Below are 16,287 nucleotides of genomic sequence, written 5' to 3'. Positions count from 1 at the left end.
TATTCAAATATCATAATCATTTCTGCAATCAGTTACTAATCAATCTAGAAAAAAAAAACGAAATTTTATAATTATAATATTTTTAACCGTGAAATAAGCTTCAACTTCTCTATAAGTACACTACAAATAATACATTAAGTTATGTACATCAATAAAGCAAATGCTATGGTGATAGACTGGATACATTTAAAAATGCTTAAAATATATAGTCTGTGGAAAACCGCAATTAGAATTTCTTTTTCAAAAATTAATGTTCCCCTGACCTTTTATGATTTAATAAATCTAAATATACTATCCACACTTAGATATTTAAATTTATGCATATTTTATAGACAATAAACTTATTTCTGTTTTTCAGTATGGGCTTAGAAAGGGCTTTAATACAGCTTTGGCTTAACAAGTGTTAAAGGATTTATTGAAGGATTTGCCAGTATTTTAGTTTTACTTGACTTTTTCAATTCTTTGATATGCTAGATTATGAATTTTTACTCGCTAAACTAAGTATTATGTTAAATTAATCAGGGGTCTCTCAGGACGCTATTTAATACCGTGTTTCGTTTAATATACAGGGTGTCCACTAATTAATGGTACATGGAAAAACCACAGACTCCTGATGTAAAAATATTACAATTTAACTATATTTACCTATATCCAAAAGTTGATATTAACTGAGATAATTTAGATAATTTGTAGTTAGTTTTTTAGGTCGAGAAATTCATTTTTTTAACAAATTGAGTGTACAATGTAGGGGGCGCTGTCTGCGACATATTTTTCTCTTTAATAAGGTCATAACTTTTTTGTGCCTAACTGTATTTAAGTTTTTATTGAAAATAATACTTTTTTCATATTTTTTACGTAAAAAAGGTATACTAAGTTGAAGTCGCTCAGAGTTACCGTTTTGGAGATATTTGTATTTAAATTATTTAGTGCACCATGCACTCGACCCCGGCTGAATAATTAATATAATCGGGAAATAATTCGCTTTTTTAAAGTAAGCTATGAGAAAGCAAATGAACTTTAGAGACGCAGTTGTTAGCAAACCGCCATGTTGTTGTTGTTTGTTGATTAGTTTAAAGTTGTCAGAAAATATTTAATTAGTGTTTTCTGTGATTTTGCATCCAGTTTACTGTTTTGTTGAATTTTTAAATTTTTCGTAAGTTGAGAAACAATGCCGAGGCACAATCTTTTTTCAAATGCCAAAATGAGGGATATGTTGTGTATATATGCGCAGGCAAATTTTAATGGACGCGAAACCTATAGACGATATTCAGAACTCTATCCAAATCGAAGACAACCTGATTTCAAGATCTTCAAAAATCTTTACGATCGATTAGGAGAAACAGGTACATTTCGTCCTAAACGGAATTCCGCAGGGCGCCCGAAGGTTATAACTCCAGAACAAGAAAAAGAAATTCTGGTCCGCGTGGCTGAAAATCCGGAAATAAGTGCAAGACATGCTGCTGCGGCAACTGGAGTAGGCAAGTCATCCATTTGTAAAATATTTTACGAAGAGGGTCTTTATCCGTATCATTTCACTCCTGTGAAAAATTTATTAGAAAATGATTTTGCGCCCAGGATAGAATTTGCCTGTTTTTGCCGTGCCCAAATAAATGCCGACCCCATGTTTCTGAATAAGATACTATTTACTGATGAAGCAACGTTTACACGTAGAGGCATTTTCAATTTTAGAAATAAACACACATGGACATTACAAAATCCACATTCAGTACACGAACGTCATTTCCAACATGAATTCAAAATTAATGTATGGTGTGGTATAATCGATAATCATTTATTGGGCCCTTTCGAACTACCGCCCAATTTAAATGGGGAACTCTACCTTGAGTTTCTAGAAACACATTTACTAGATTTTCTCGATGATATTCCGCTGGACATAAGGCAACATATATATTTCATGCAAGACGGAGCGCCAGCACACTTCTCTAGAGCTGTCAGAGAGTTCCTGAACAACGGTTTTCCTAATCGCTGCATAGGTCGTGGGAGCCAGAGGCCATGGCCGGCGCGAAGTCCCGATTTTAATCCACTGGATTTTTGTGTATGGGGCTATATGAAGTCGCTCGTTTACAAGGAAATAGTGAATTCCAGAGAAGAACTATGGCAGAGAATTTTATATGCTACACAAAAGCTACGAAACGAAAAATTATTTTTTAAAATTAGGAGATCTTTCAGCAAAAGAACTGTTAAATGTATTGAAGTGAATGGTAGACATTTTGAAAATTTTTTGTCAAAAGCAGATCTATTTTTTTACTAAATCTCGTCACAGTTTCAAAATGGAAAAGTTATCAGTCGCATAGTTAACTTTGTTCTCGTTAATGTTATTTTCTTTCAATAGATTTTCTAGTGTCATAGTTACTTTAAATAAAGTTAATTAAATGATAATCCAATTTTTGTCTGCATTATTCTAAATGACTTATACTAAAACATTATTTATGATGTAAAAAATGATTGGTAAAGAGTAACAAGACATTATTGCTTGCTTGAGCTGCTGTACTAAATAATTTGAAGGCAGATATCTCGAAAACGGCGACTCTGAGCGACCCAAAAGTAGTATACCTTTTTTACGTAAAAAATATGAAAAAAGTATTATTTTCAATAAAAACTTAAATACAGTTAAGCACAAAAAAGTTATGACCTTATGAAAGAGAAAAAGATGTCGCAGACAGCGCCCCCTACATTGTACACTCAATTTGTTAAAAAAAATGAATTTCTCGACCTAAAAAACCCCTAACTACAAATTTTTGTGAAAAAAAGTTACCTTTTGTTAAAGTTATTGGGGAAAAACAAAAAAAAAGTTTTAAGTTTAACACCCTGTATTTCAGTTAATATCAACTTTTGGATATAGGTAAATATAGTTAAATCGTAATATTTTTCCATCAGGAGTCTGTGGTTTTTCCATGTTTCCATTTCCATACGATAGAAAAATAAACTTAGATCTTAATTAAATCAGCACCTTGTCCGCGGTGTTTATTATATGTTGTGTGTATATTATATGCTATATAAAAAATATAACATATAATATAATAAAGAGTATCTAGGATGTGTCTTAATAATGTTTAATATAGTTGTTACCAGGCACAAATAATAATTTTTAAACTCCTTGTTTGTGTAGATTGATATGGTTAAGTGAGAATAGCATGACGCTAGACTTCGCCTGCCAATTTTTTACAAAAAACTATTTTTGTTTTAAAAAATACATAAAAAAATTTAATGACTTGCCAATATCAACTCGACTCTCTTATCTATCTCTTATAAAGGTTGACATTTAATCATTTGGACTCAATGAACCCAATCCAACCAAACCAAACCGCACCCAACCTTACCCAACACCCTATCAAAACTAATCATAAGACAGTACGTACAGCAGTTTTCTAAATAATAAAAAAATTAAATATTAAGAGTATATATGTATATAAATAGCCTACCTCTTATTCACTTTCCTTAATAGCTCCTTAGCATATCCTTAAATTGAAAGCTGATGGTGGATAGCTGCCCGAAAGAAAAACAGGGAGAAACGAAACAAAAAACGACAACTGGAAACGAAAATCATAGTTATATTGGAGCGACTATATGCCACGTGCCCTTTTCAAAAATTCGTTCAAGAAAAGTGGAAATTTTGCTGGAATTAGTCCCTGCCAGTAATGATTAAATCCTAAGAAATGATTAAGGCTATAGCAATTAATTGTGCATCGAAACGTTATCCTCAATAAAAATTTATCGATAGAAAATGGCTATGTAATCATATTTTCCTAATTCACTTATTTTACTCTAACAATACGTGATAATGTCCTGATGACCCTGACTGAAATGCGTATATTGTCGTACTATTTGACTTTGCATTAATCAAATACCTGCGACATCTTTTTTCTGTCACAATAAAAATTTCATACTAATGTAGTGTAATGTAAATAATAATTCCAAAATTACACCTTAATTTTCATGAAATTAAGGCTATATAATACTAAAACTATCAGAAGTAATTGTGAAAAGTAGTGTCGACGTCCGATGGTTCATAAACTATACAATATAAACAAACAATTTAGAAAAATGTAACTTAACAACCTTTTTATGATCAAAATATAATTAAAATAAAACTAAATTAACCTGCCTTTTAAAATATTTCATTTAATATACAGTGCTTTTCTTTGAAGTCCCCCCCCCCCCCATTATGTGTTATTTTGACATTTAGAACTGTCGTTTTTATGTCAAAATAAAATAGTGACGCATTTATTTTCGTACACTGATTTTTACCTGTTCAAAAATCATAAAAATGTAAAACGTTAAAATAAAAAAAAATACTTTTTTTATTAGGCCGCCATTTTGAAACGAGTTAAGATATGGGTCTAATATTTCAGGGTTATAAAGTACTCATTGAGACCTTTAAAATGAGGGACCACACGACCCCCCTTTCTATTTAAAATTTTTTCTCAAGATGTCGCCCAGCCGCCATCTTGGAATTTACAACTACCTAGTTTACAGTGAAAAATAGTATCTATAGACCAATTTACTTATGCCAAGTTTCAAAAATTTTTTTTGACCCGTTCAAAAAATAAATGGGGGTGGGACTTCAAAGAAAAGCACTGTATATAGGCATACTTCAGAAGTAATTGTGAAAAGTAGTGTCGACGTCCGATGGTTCATAAACTATACAATATAATAATAATAATAATAATAAAGGTCTTTTTATTTAGGAATAAAATACAATAATTACAAGGTTAATAGTTTAAAGGCGAGATTCAGCGCACAAAGATTCAGATATCTAAATGCCTGTTCTTTCATCTAACCTAATTATCTATACTACTTATACTAAGTTTCAAAATAGGAATAATAAAAACGCTATAAATTATAAAGAGTACATCAACCAGCAAAAAAAAGAAAATGTGACAGCATATATGCCTACACAAGGAAAAAAAAACAAATTCAACCCCACAAACAAAACACATCACAAAGCAAAAGATACATTCTCTTATATGTATGTATATCATAATATATAGTCTATTGCATTAATTGTTTTTGTTATCATCATCGGAATAGAGAAAAGAAAAGAAAAAATAAAAAAAAGAAACAAAACAACCACTAAATTATGCTTTATTGTTCCTGCAGTAATTTCTTAAAAATGTATTTTTTTAAAGAATATAAGCTAAAAATGTTTTCGGTATTAGTTTGGCAGCTATTTATAATTTTTGAAATTTGATAAGAAAATGATCTTTTGTAAGTTTTAGTTGAGTGAAGCGAAGGTGTTAGCCTTCCTTCATACCGGGTATTAATATTGTGAACATCTGTGCGAAATATAATTTTATTATATAAGTAAGGTGGAGATCTTAAATTAATTATTTTAAAAAACATTGAAGATGCGTGAAAAATCCTTCTGTTGTGCATAGTCAACCACCTGGTTTCCTTAAGCTTGTGTTTTATGGGGTTGCGCTTTCTTATGCCATATATTAATCTAAGGCACGCATTTTGGAGTTTCTGAATTCTACTCTCTTCAGCAGTTCTCAAGCATGGACCATACACTGCATCGCAATGATTAAGCTGTGATAGGACCAGCGAATCACACAGTAGAATTTTTGTTTTTCTATTTAAAACGTAACGATGTGTATAAATATTGATAAGGTTTAAAAATCCTTTTTGAATACGTGAATTTACGTGCTGCGTGAATTGCAGGTCACTATCCAGAATCAAACCCAAGCTCTTGCAGTGCTCGACGTGTTTTATAGGCTCGTTATTGATTTGAATTAGGTCCCTATAATACTGTAAAAAACTCTTACGGCTACCCTTGCCCCCAAACAGCATAAATGCTGATTTCATAGAATTTAATTGTAAGCAATGGTTTTTAGAAAACTCGCAACTGCTGGCAAGGTTATAATTAATGGCAGCCACTACTTGGGAACTTTCACCTGGTTCAAATGAGAGATATATTTGAGTATCATCAGCATAATAGTGCTGCTTAGATGATATGAATATTTTTGCCATGTTTGATACATAGATTGAAAAAAGGATTGGCCCAAGGATGGAGCCCTGAGGCACGTCAGAAGAAATCTCTAGAAAAACAGAATCTACGCTATTATAAGAAACAGCTTGATACCTATCTCTAAGATAAATAGCATCAACGCGCATGCCCCCTTCCCTAAACCAACAAATGACAAAATATTTATTAAAAGATCATGGTTGAGAGTATCAAAGGCCTTGCTATAGTCAAGCATTACCAGTAATGTTAGTTTATTGGAATCAAATGCTGATAAAATATTATCAGTTATAGAGGCCAATGCCGTACAACAGCTGTGGTTTGATCTAAGCCCTGATTGTGTCACTGGTAAAATTGAATTCTCTTTAACATATTTCTGAAGCTGCATTTCCATTACTTTTTCTAATATTTTTAATGGCATTGGAAAAATTCTTATTGGCCTCAGATCGCTTAATGTAAGAGGATTTAACGTCTTGGGTAAAGGGCTAACTTTCGCTTTTTTTCGACATTAAAGGAAAAACAGAATTTTCGAGACAGAAGTTTATGACATGGACAATATAAGGTAGTAGAAAAGGCAGGCATAGTCGCATGGCAAGTATATTAATTTCATCAATGCCCGTAGCAGTAGTTTTATTGTTATTAATAACCTTTACAATATCATACTCCGACACGGCCAAAAACCTAAAACTCGTTTGAAATAAGTAATTTTTAACACTTTTATAATAATTTAGAGTATTTTTATTTAAATTAATTTTTGGAACAGAGTTGATTAAAAACTGGTTAATTTTTTTAACATTTTCAAGATTTTTAGGAATATTATTTCTATTTTGTTTATTTCTTAAGTTAAGTAGTTTGATTGAACCAAACATCTTTTGTAGCAGTTAATTATAAGTTAAAATATGATTTTTTTTCATTACGTATTGCAAGAGTGGTCATAATTCTTAGGAGTTTATAACTATTCCAGTCATCAATACTTTTATTTTTTTTTGTACTTTGCTAGCATTTTATCTCTATCCTACATCATAGCCCTTACAGCGTCAGTCAACCATGGAGCGTACGGCTTGGTAATGCGAAATTTTATAGGTGGTGCATGTAAATTAAGCAACGCAACTATGTAGTCGGTTATAAAAGAAATTTTTTGATCAACATCTGTTAAATGATATATATTAATCCAGGGTATAGACCAAATATCCGAGTCAAACTGTCGCAGATTTATACTTTTGAAACAGCGTGCTGTCTTAAAAATAGGCGTATTTTTAGTTGAATAAAACACAGTCCTTATATAAATAAGTTCATGATCACTTCCATCACAGAACGTTGTTCCACTAGCTATTACAGAATCTTTGTTTATTGTCAAGGCATAGTCAATTAATGTAGCAGAGGAAGATGTTTTGCGCGTTGGTCCCTTAATTACCTGAGTTAAATCCAATGCATTAAATAACTCATTAATTTTAATTACATCTGAATTTTCATAGTTAAGTAGATTTATATTAAAATCCCCAACACAATAAATATTATCATGTATTGGAATAAGATTTATCAGAGTATTCTCAAAATTATTTAAAAACTCTATGCATGAAAAAGTTGGTGGCCTATACACAACCTCTATAACAATATTTTTTGCTTCAATCGATAGTTTACATAAGTATTTCACTTCTTACATAAGCGCCGACACCTCCACCTCGACCATCCATATCACACCTTAAAAGCCTATATCCAGGAATTTCAAAAGACTTACTTACAAAAGACTTTTTAAGCCAGGTCTCAGTTTATCCAATAATATCATAATTTGAATCTAAGATTAACTGCCTAAGTTCATTAAAATGGGCATGCAAAGACCGAATGTTAATATGAGCAATTGTCAGTGGTCTCATAATGCCTTGTGTGCTTCTGGTTGCAAGGCAATAATAATTTAAGAAAAAGCACAGAACAAAATAAAATATGTAAGAAAGGCTATTTTCCCCCTTGTGCAGACAATAGTTTTCTACTTAAATATGCTTAATAATATATGGTAGATTTAATTAGCTGATAATAAAAAAAAATTGATTATAAAATTAAAAGCAAAAAGAAAAAATTATTTTAGCGGACTAAGATTTAATTTCAAACGTATCGTCCCTACTGCCCGAAAATAAAAACAAAAAAAAAATTATTAGCGGAAAAAAAAGTATTAAGAAAATACCGATTTGGAAAAAAAGGACCAAATTTCAAAAACAAATGAGTACATCCTGTAGAAGTAATAAGCAATTATACAAACAAATAATCCATACACTAGGGTCACTAAGTACTTATAATTACAATATTTTTATTAAAAAATGGGGACAGTACCTTTTCATATACCTCTGTTCAGCACTTCATTTAACTCCAGCATAGAATGTATTTGTTTTTTTTTTTTGTTTATTTTATATAATAAATACTTTTCCATTGAAGGTCCAGCACTTATTTACACGAACACTCAAACGAACTTTTTTAAATAACTGAAAATTTTTGTTAATAGGGTGTTCACTTATCACTAACCCACTGCCTTTAAGGTTTCTTTTGGTTTTAAAAATATTATCGCGAACCCAACGGTTTAAAAATCGCACAGCAACAACTGGCCTCACTTTTTCGGGTTCCGGCCGGCCTAGGCGATAACAATAGTCAATCTCACTGGTTGAGAGGTCAAATTTTAGATGGTGTTTGACCAAAGCGCATATTTTTTCTGGCACGTTTTCTGTTTGGGTTTCAGGAATACCATTTATGATTAAATTGTTAAACAAATCTGCCTGTTTTTCATCACAAAATTGGGTTTCAATATTCTTTATATCCTGTTTAAGAGCTTGAAGTTTCTATAAGATGTTCTTTTCAAATAACATCAGTTTCTCCAACCACAGGGTTTCGAGATTATTGGTGGGTGACTTAGAACGAGCTGGGGGCAGACATTCCTGGCTTATCAGCTACAAGTTGTTTTTTCAAGTCGCTTAAACCTGATTGTAGATTAACTTCCAGCTGGTCAATTCTCGATCGAATATTGTCCTTGTTTACAACCCCATTTTGGGCTTCTACTGGGTTACTTCGCAAGTTTCTTCGTGGCATTTTAATTTACGGTAGCTCACACAACTTTATTTTGGTATTTTAACAATTTTTTTTTTAAGAAAATTAATCTTTTCCGAATAAAAATTAATAATTTTCACAGTAGAGATCAAAAACGTGTTTACTTAGAACGCGCCATCTATTGAATTCAATATAAACAAACAATTTAGAAAAATGTAACTTAACAACCTTTTTATGATCAAAATCTAATTAAAATAAAACTAAATTAACCTGCTTTTTAAAATATTTCATTTGATATATATAGGAACACCTTAAGATTCAAAACAAATGCTATATAAATAAAAATAAGGCTATATAATACTAAAACTATCAGAAATAATGTCGACGTTTGATGGTTCATAAACTATACAATATAAATAAACAATTTAGAAAAATGTAAATTAACAACATTTTTATGATTAAAATCTAATTAAAATAAAATTAAATTAACCTGCCTTTTAAAATATTTCATTTGAAATATATAGGCACACTTTAAGATTCAAAACAAATGCTGCTTTGGGCTGTCTCAACTCACAAATAAATTTGATTTTGCTACAACATTTCAAGGGAAACCTCAACGAAAAATTAGCAAATGTAACATACACATAGAAATCTAGCTGAGTACTGTGGCACCGTGGGCAAGCGTTAATCTAGAAATCGTATGATCTCAGGTTCAAATCCTGGATTGAACATGGTTGTAAGTGTTTGACTAAATTTAAAGTGCCGGTGGTAAGTCATCCTATTTACGCCGATAGATCACCATCTTAGGTGAGGTGACATCGTGCAATTCATATTGTGATATATAATAACTAACTGTGCTGGACACGAAGCCAAAAAAACAAAAAAAAATTTAATAAAAAAGGTTAATTTATAGCTTATTATAGAATTTATTTAAAATACTTGTTGCATTACTAAGCCTAAATTTGCATATATCAGTCCTATTATGAGACCTTAGTTAGACTTAAGTTAGTTTTATCTTTATTTGATTACTTTTATTTACAAAAAAAATTCAACTATATAGTCAGTTTGTATGAAATAATATGCGTTTTAAAGTTGAAAAACGCTTACTATGGAAATGCTATAGTATTATTTCTTAAAAAGTAAGTATAACTGTTTGGATTTTCTATGTGTGATAGATGATGTTTGTCGAGGGCACTAATAAATCAAAGACCTTATTGTTAATTTATAGAGCTATGTAACCACTTATTACGATTTTATTACCCGCAATTATATTCAAAAATACCCACGCAGTGTTTATTTTTATTTTCTATTTTCCGAAATCTTAAAATTTGTATAAGATAAATACTCCACCTTAGTAATTCAAAAGGGTCTATTAAAATTGAATTCCATAGTAGTTAAATAATGTCAACTAGTAGTTAAGGTTCACACATATACATTTCTTAAAAAACAAAGGATTAAAGTAGTGTAAGCTTCTCTGTTTCTTTAATTTCTGAATTACTTAGAAACACCTAAACCATTTGCCTATGACCGACATTCATGAAGTGTTTTTTTAAGCCCTTAAAAAATATACAAAATTTTTAATTTGCTCATCGTTTCCTCAAGTTGTATAATAATTTATAAAATGATAATGGGAAAAGTTCCTTAAGTTATTTCGGAAGTAGATTAAGTATTAAGGTGTTACGTTTATTCGTTGATTTAAGAAACTACCATAAAACGGCAAGTACCATAATTGGTTCAATTTCCCTATTTAGGGAGAATCTCGAAAAATCCATCATTTAAATATTTTCTTACCTGCTCAATCAAAAAGATCATACTAGTGTAAAAGAGATACCGTACAAATATTAAGTTTTTTACATTTTTAGTTATTATTTTGGTGCATTTTAGGATTATTATTTCAAAAACTAATAAAAATTAATTCATAGAAATATATAGCTTCGAATGGATATAAATGGGCTTCGAAATAATGTCTACTTTTAAATTTATTTAACATTTTAGAAATCTACTTAAAATAGACCGAAATACTCTATTTAATTTATTTTTGCTGATATCAATTTAATAGTTCCATATTGTTTCAAACCCATAAATAAATATTGAATAAAGATTAATAATTATGTGATAGCGCAAGCAACACACGATAGCTAAATAAACTTTAATTTTTGGTTTACAACAGGTGTACTTTTTGGTTGAACTTCAACGATAAATATCGGATAAAATGTCCACATGATATACGTTGAGGAACTAAACATTATGTTTATGTTATTCACATTTAATAAGAAGGTTTATTACATATTGATAATATACAATTATTACTTCATAAAAATTAAACGTTTAAGTATTTTTATTTTTATATTTTTATACGTTTTATTTTTTTTATTATTTTTATACGTTTAATTTTTTTTATTGGTAGGTGTGTTTTGATGCATTAAGAGGCTTTTTTGTACAAGAAAAAAATAATTTTTACCAGTGGCGTCCGTAAGAGTTTTATCCCAAATATATATATATATTTTTTAAAAGTACACCAATGCATTTTTCCAAAATAAATTTAATTTTTTGAAATGCTTGTTTAGTTTTGAGCAAATTCGTATTGTATGCGTATTCATATTTGTATACTTGAATTTTTTAATTAATGCTTTTGGGTAAATTTAAAAAGTCGATTTTTTTGAATGGTCAAATTGATAATATTTATTTAAAAATATCTTTTTTAAGTTTATTATTTTGAAATGATTAACTTATAAATTCTTTAAATTAAGTAATATCCTTAATCGCAAATTGTTTTTGTTTTTGTTATTCTATTTTTAGTCTACTAACAAAATTTAAGGAAATTTTTAATAATAGTGAAATACAATAATGTCCTTATTTATTGAAATAAGCCTTGCTAAAAAAGTTTTGTATTTATTTATGCAAAAACAGTGCATCAAATTAAAAACTCAAGAGAACCTCTCTGTTTAATTTTAAGCAAATGAGAAAAAAAAATATTTCCGAAAAATGCAGTGACGTGCTGTACCTTATTAAAAAATATTAACCGATAAACCCCTTACGAACCCCATTGGTAATTTTTTTTTCTTGTACGTTAAAAACCGCCTCTTGATGCATAAAATATATCTGCAAAATAAATAAAAAATATCTATGTGGGTGGTAAATAGGAAATAATAGTTTTAATTTGAGATGTTTTGACAAGTTTTGTCTTAGGAAAAAATTAATTATGTAGACCACATTAATTGAAACTATATGGGTTGTAAATTTACCCACTATAAAAAACTTAATATTTTTGTTCTATACGATGATGTTAAATTTATCGGACATTAACGCCAGGTTGACGAAACAACAAAGTAACAAAGGAAAGACGCGGAGGCTTTGTTGGCTTACCTCGTGATAAATAGTGGATGACGCCACCCGAAAAATTAAATACGGATATCTGATTGGCCAAGACGCGGCGTGGTATAATTATTGTGTTTCATACACGTTAATGCATTTCTTGCTTTTGTCTAATTTTTCCTGTGTATGATATTCTATTGTTACACTATAACATATAATATACGTGTATGAAAAGTATATCGTATGCTACTCAGTGGCATGTATGTGATATCGTTATTTCATCAAATATTTGTTTTTTATAAATATTGGGCTGTAGAAATCGAGTTTAAAAACTAGATATGTAAGTCCAGTGTTAATTTTTTTAAATGCTAAAATTGTAAACAATATAATATATGATATGCGTATTTTGTACAGTTTAATAAATATATCTTGACCAATATATATACTTCGCAAAAAAAATCTACTTCTGTTCATTACTATACCGGGTGACCCAATAACACTGTTTATAACTCACGAACCATTCGTCATATGACTTAGGTATAAAAAAAATTATGGGGTAAATCGGTCATGAGGCATCGATGGAAAATATTTTCAAATTCTAAAAATGAACACCAAAGAGATTGCTATTATAAATTTTAAAATTGCAGTTTTTTAAATTTGGCATAATAACTTAAAAAAAAATTTCACAATTTTAAAGATATTCAATTTATCTAACATTTTCGAAAAAAAAATCAGGTATTTTAAAAGTAAAGATGCTGGTGGCCCCTGCAATTGTTTTTGCAATAACCGGCTTTAACTTCCTAACGGTTTGACTGATTTTAACAAATTTGGTATCGTTGAAAAGAACTATGTCTGGGCAAAAATAATCGGTGTATAATAAAAATATAGCTAGTTTAGTTGAATCCTTGTCCGCCAGAAAGATAATCTTGACACCATGACAAAAAATAATAAAAAAATGGAACGAAATTACTTTTTCTTGATGAAGGCGTAGCCAAATAATATCCAAAGAAGCTAATGAAAACCGTTTTTCAAAATCTCGTTCCTAACTTCAAATACTGGAAACTGGGAAAATGAGATTAATGGATCTTTGAAGGCCAAAGATCGCGCGATAAATTTTTTAAAAATATTAAAAATTTAGCCACAAAATAAATAAAATATAAAAAAGGCAATTGTGAGTCTAAGAAATATAGCCTCCGTTATTTTGGATGCACATCTGCAGACGCTATTGAGTTGAAACAACTGCAGTCATTGGCTCAGCTCTTGGAATGTTTCAGATGGTATTCCTACTTCCTACAATTATATTCTTGCCTTAAAGTTGGCCTTGATGCAAATACTATATCCTTTATCCTTTTCCAGAGGTACAAATCAAGACAGGGTAACTCGGGAGACCTAGAAATATTCACTAAGTTTTAATATGTGCGCAATTATAAACAGAATCATTAGGATGAGGCTAGGAATAAACCGAGTCAGTTCTTTGCTCAGTGCTTTTAGAACTAATTAATATTAGGACAAATTAGCAGTTAGCACAATTAGTAGATTTTATTTACAACTAAAATATAATTTTATTTAAAATATTTTTGTTAAAGTTATTGATATTAAAAAGCTATTGTTACGTCATAAAAAAAAGTTTTATTGGTTTTTTGAGATGGTTGGGTAGAGATAATTGTATGAGCTTATGTTTTACTAACTTTTTTGTCATTGGTGTGATTTAATTGAAACTTGGTACTTAGGGTCTAGTTAAGACACAATTAATGAATTTTAACCTAATTTTAAAATAACAAGTTTTTTCGAGGTTGTTTCTAGTAAATTTTAGTAGTTAAGTTAGGTTGTCAATTGTTACCTTTGATTTTGAGTTGATTTGATTATAACCTGTATTTAGGGTAACTTAAGATACAATTTAGGCATATTTATCTAGTTTTGATTTTAAAGTATTTTGACTGAATTTGGACAAATACTCAATATACCTAATTGGATTTTTAGAATCTTCTTATCTTTTAAACTAAATGTAATGATTAATACTTAAGTGACTTAATAAGTTCAGGATACGTTTAATCCCTTTAGAGCAATATGAATGTTCTGATATTATAATTTTCTTAATGATTTATATTTTTTAGACACACAATTGCCTCTTTAGCATCTTATTTATTCTGTAGCTAAATTTTTAATAATTTTAGAAAAATTACCGCGCGATCTTTGGCCTTCAAAGATCCAATTATTTCATTTTCCCAATATTTGAGGTTAGGAACGAGATTTTAAAAAACAATTTTCACTGGCTTCCTTGGATGTTATTTAGCTACTTTTTCGTAAAAAAAAAGTCACATTATTCCATTTTTTTAGGATTTTGAGTCATGTTGTCAAAACTAGCGCTCTGGCGGGGAACTATTCTACTAAATTAATTATATTTTGACCGATTATTAATGCTTAAAGAATGGACTTTTCAACGATACCAAACTTGTTAAAATCGGTGTAATCGTTAAGAAATTAAAGCAGGTTATTGCAAAAACATTTTAACGCCTACCATCAACTTCATTTTCAAAATACTTAATTTTTTTTTTTACAAAAATCATAGATAAACTAATTTTTTTTGAATTTGAAAAAAAAATTAGTTATGCAAAATGTATCGAAAATGCAATTTTAAAATGGCAGTTATGCCCTCTGGTGGTTATTTTTAGAACTTTAAAATAGTTTCTGTTGATTCTTCATGACCGTTTTACCCAATAATTTTTGTTACCTTAAAGTCATACGACGAACTACGAGTAATCCCGAGATATGGCCGAGGAACGGTGTTATTGGATCATCCGGTATATTCAAAACGATAGGCCCAACTAATGCCAGCTCTCCAACTATTTCACTTGAGTCAAATTTTTTTTATTACATCTCGGTTCCAGTTTTTAAATTACTGTTTTGGTAAAAGTTATAAACCTAGAGACTGCAATGACAACAAAATAGGAAAAATATATTATAACTAAAAATACAACATAAATATATCTACTTACAATAGTTCAGTTAAAGCGGATTTTTTTACAGTGCTTTTACCTTTAATTTATAATTTAACCCAAATATTGGTTATTTATTGAAGTTGTTTTGATGAAATCAGGTGTTCATATTTCATTTTACACAATGAGATTTTAATTAAAATCACTAAGCTCAATTATTTATAAAATTTAATTTATATTAAAATTTGTCTCTTTTTTAGTTTTAGGATACAAGACTTATTGGATTTTTAACACTCAATATTATGGCAATATTACCTTACAACATGAAGTTATTACAGGATGTCTAACTTATGTCTATTACTTGATTCAGATATTTAAAAATTACTATGTCATAAATTTTTTTTTTAAAACTTCAGGTACGTGACTGCTGACTGAGACACCCACCATAATTAACATTGCCTTCGATTTGTAATAAAATTCGCGAAGATTTTTCATTAAAACATTATCAAGGTTATCACCACTTAAATTCTATGTTATTGCTTACAATATGTTGAGCATAGAGAAGGTTTTACGGTAGAAAACTCGGTCAACAGGTTTAGTAAAGCTGAAGGTAGTGACATGGCGCCGCATATCAAATTATTCCGGTTTTGCCAGTACCTATATTTTTATTACTTGACACTCTGTAGGTTAATTGTTAATGATCTACGTATTTTGGTTGAGCCAACCAAAATATATATACATGTATAAGTACTTTTATATATATATATATATATATATTACCAGATAGATTCCATGGGTTTATTTTATTTTCTTACTTTATATTAACTTTAATAAGCACGTATTTAAGTTGATTTAATGTGTTTTACTTCTGTGTGAAAAAGTATTGCTGCGACAACTGATTCTTTTTCAAGTTCTTTAAAACATTAAAATCAAGACTGCTTAATAAACTTATGTCTCTAGAAATATCGCCTGTAAACCTGTTAGTGTTGCCGGACTATTTATGAGACAAAGAAACTCTTCTGC

The sequence above is a fragment of the Anthonomus grandis genome, chromosome 4, assembly GCF_022605725.1.
Source record: "Anthonomus grandis grandis chromosome 4, icAntGran1.3, whole genome shotgun sequence".
Taxonomy (NCBI): Eukaryota; Metazoa; Arthropoda; class Insecta; order Coleoptera; family Curculionidae; genus Anthonomus; species Anthonomus grandis.
This window is presented reverse-complemented; position numbering follows the sequence as displayed.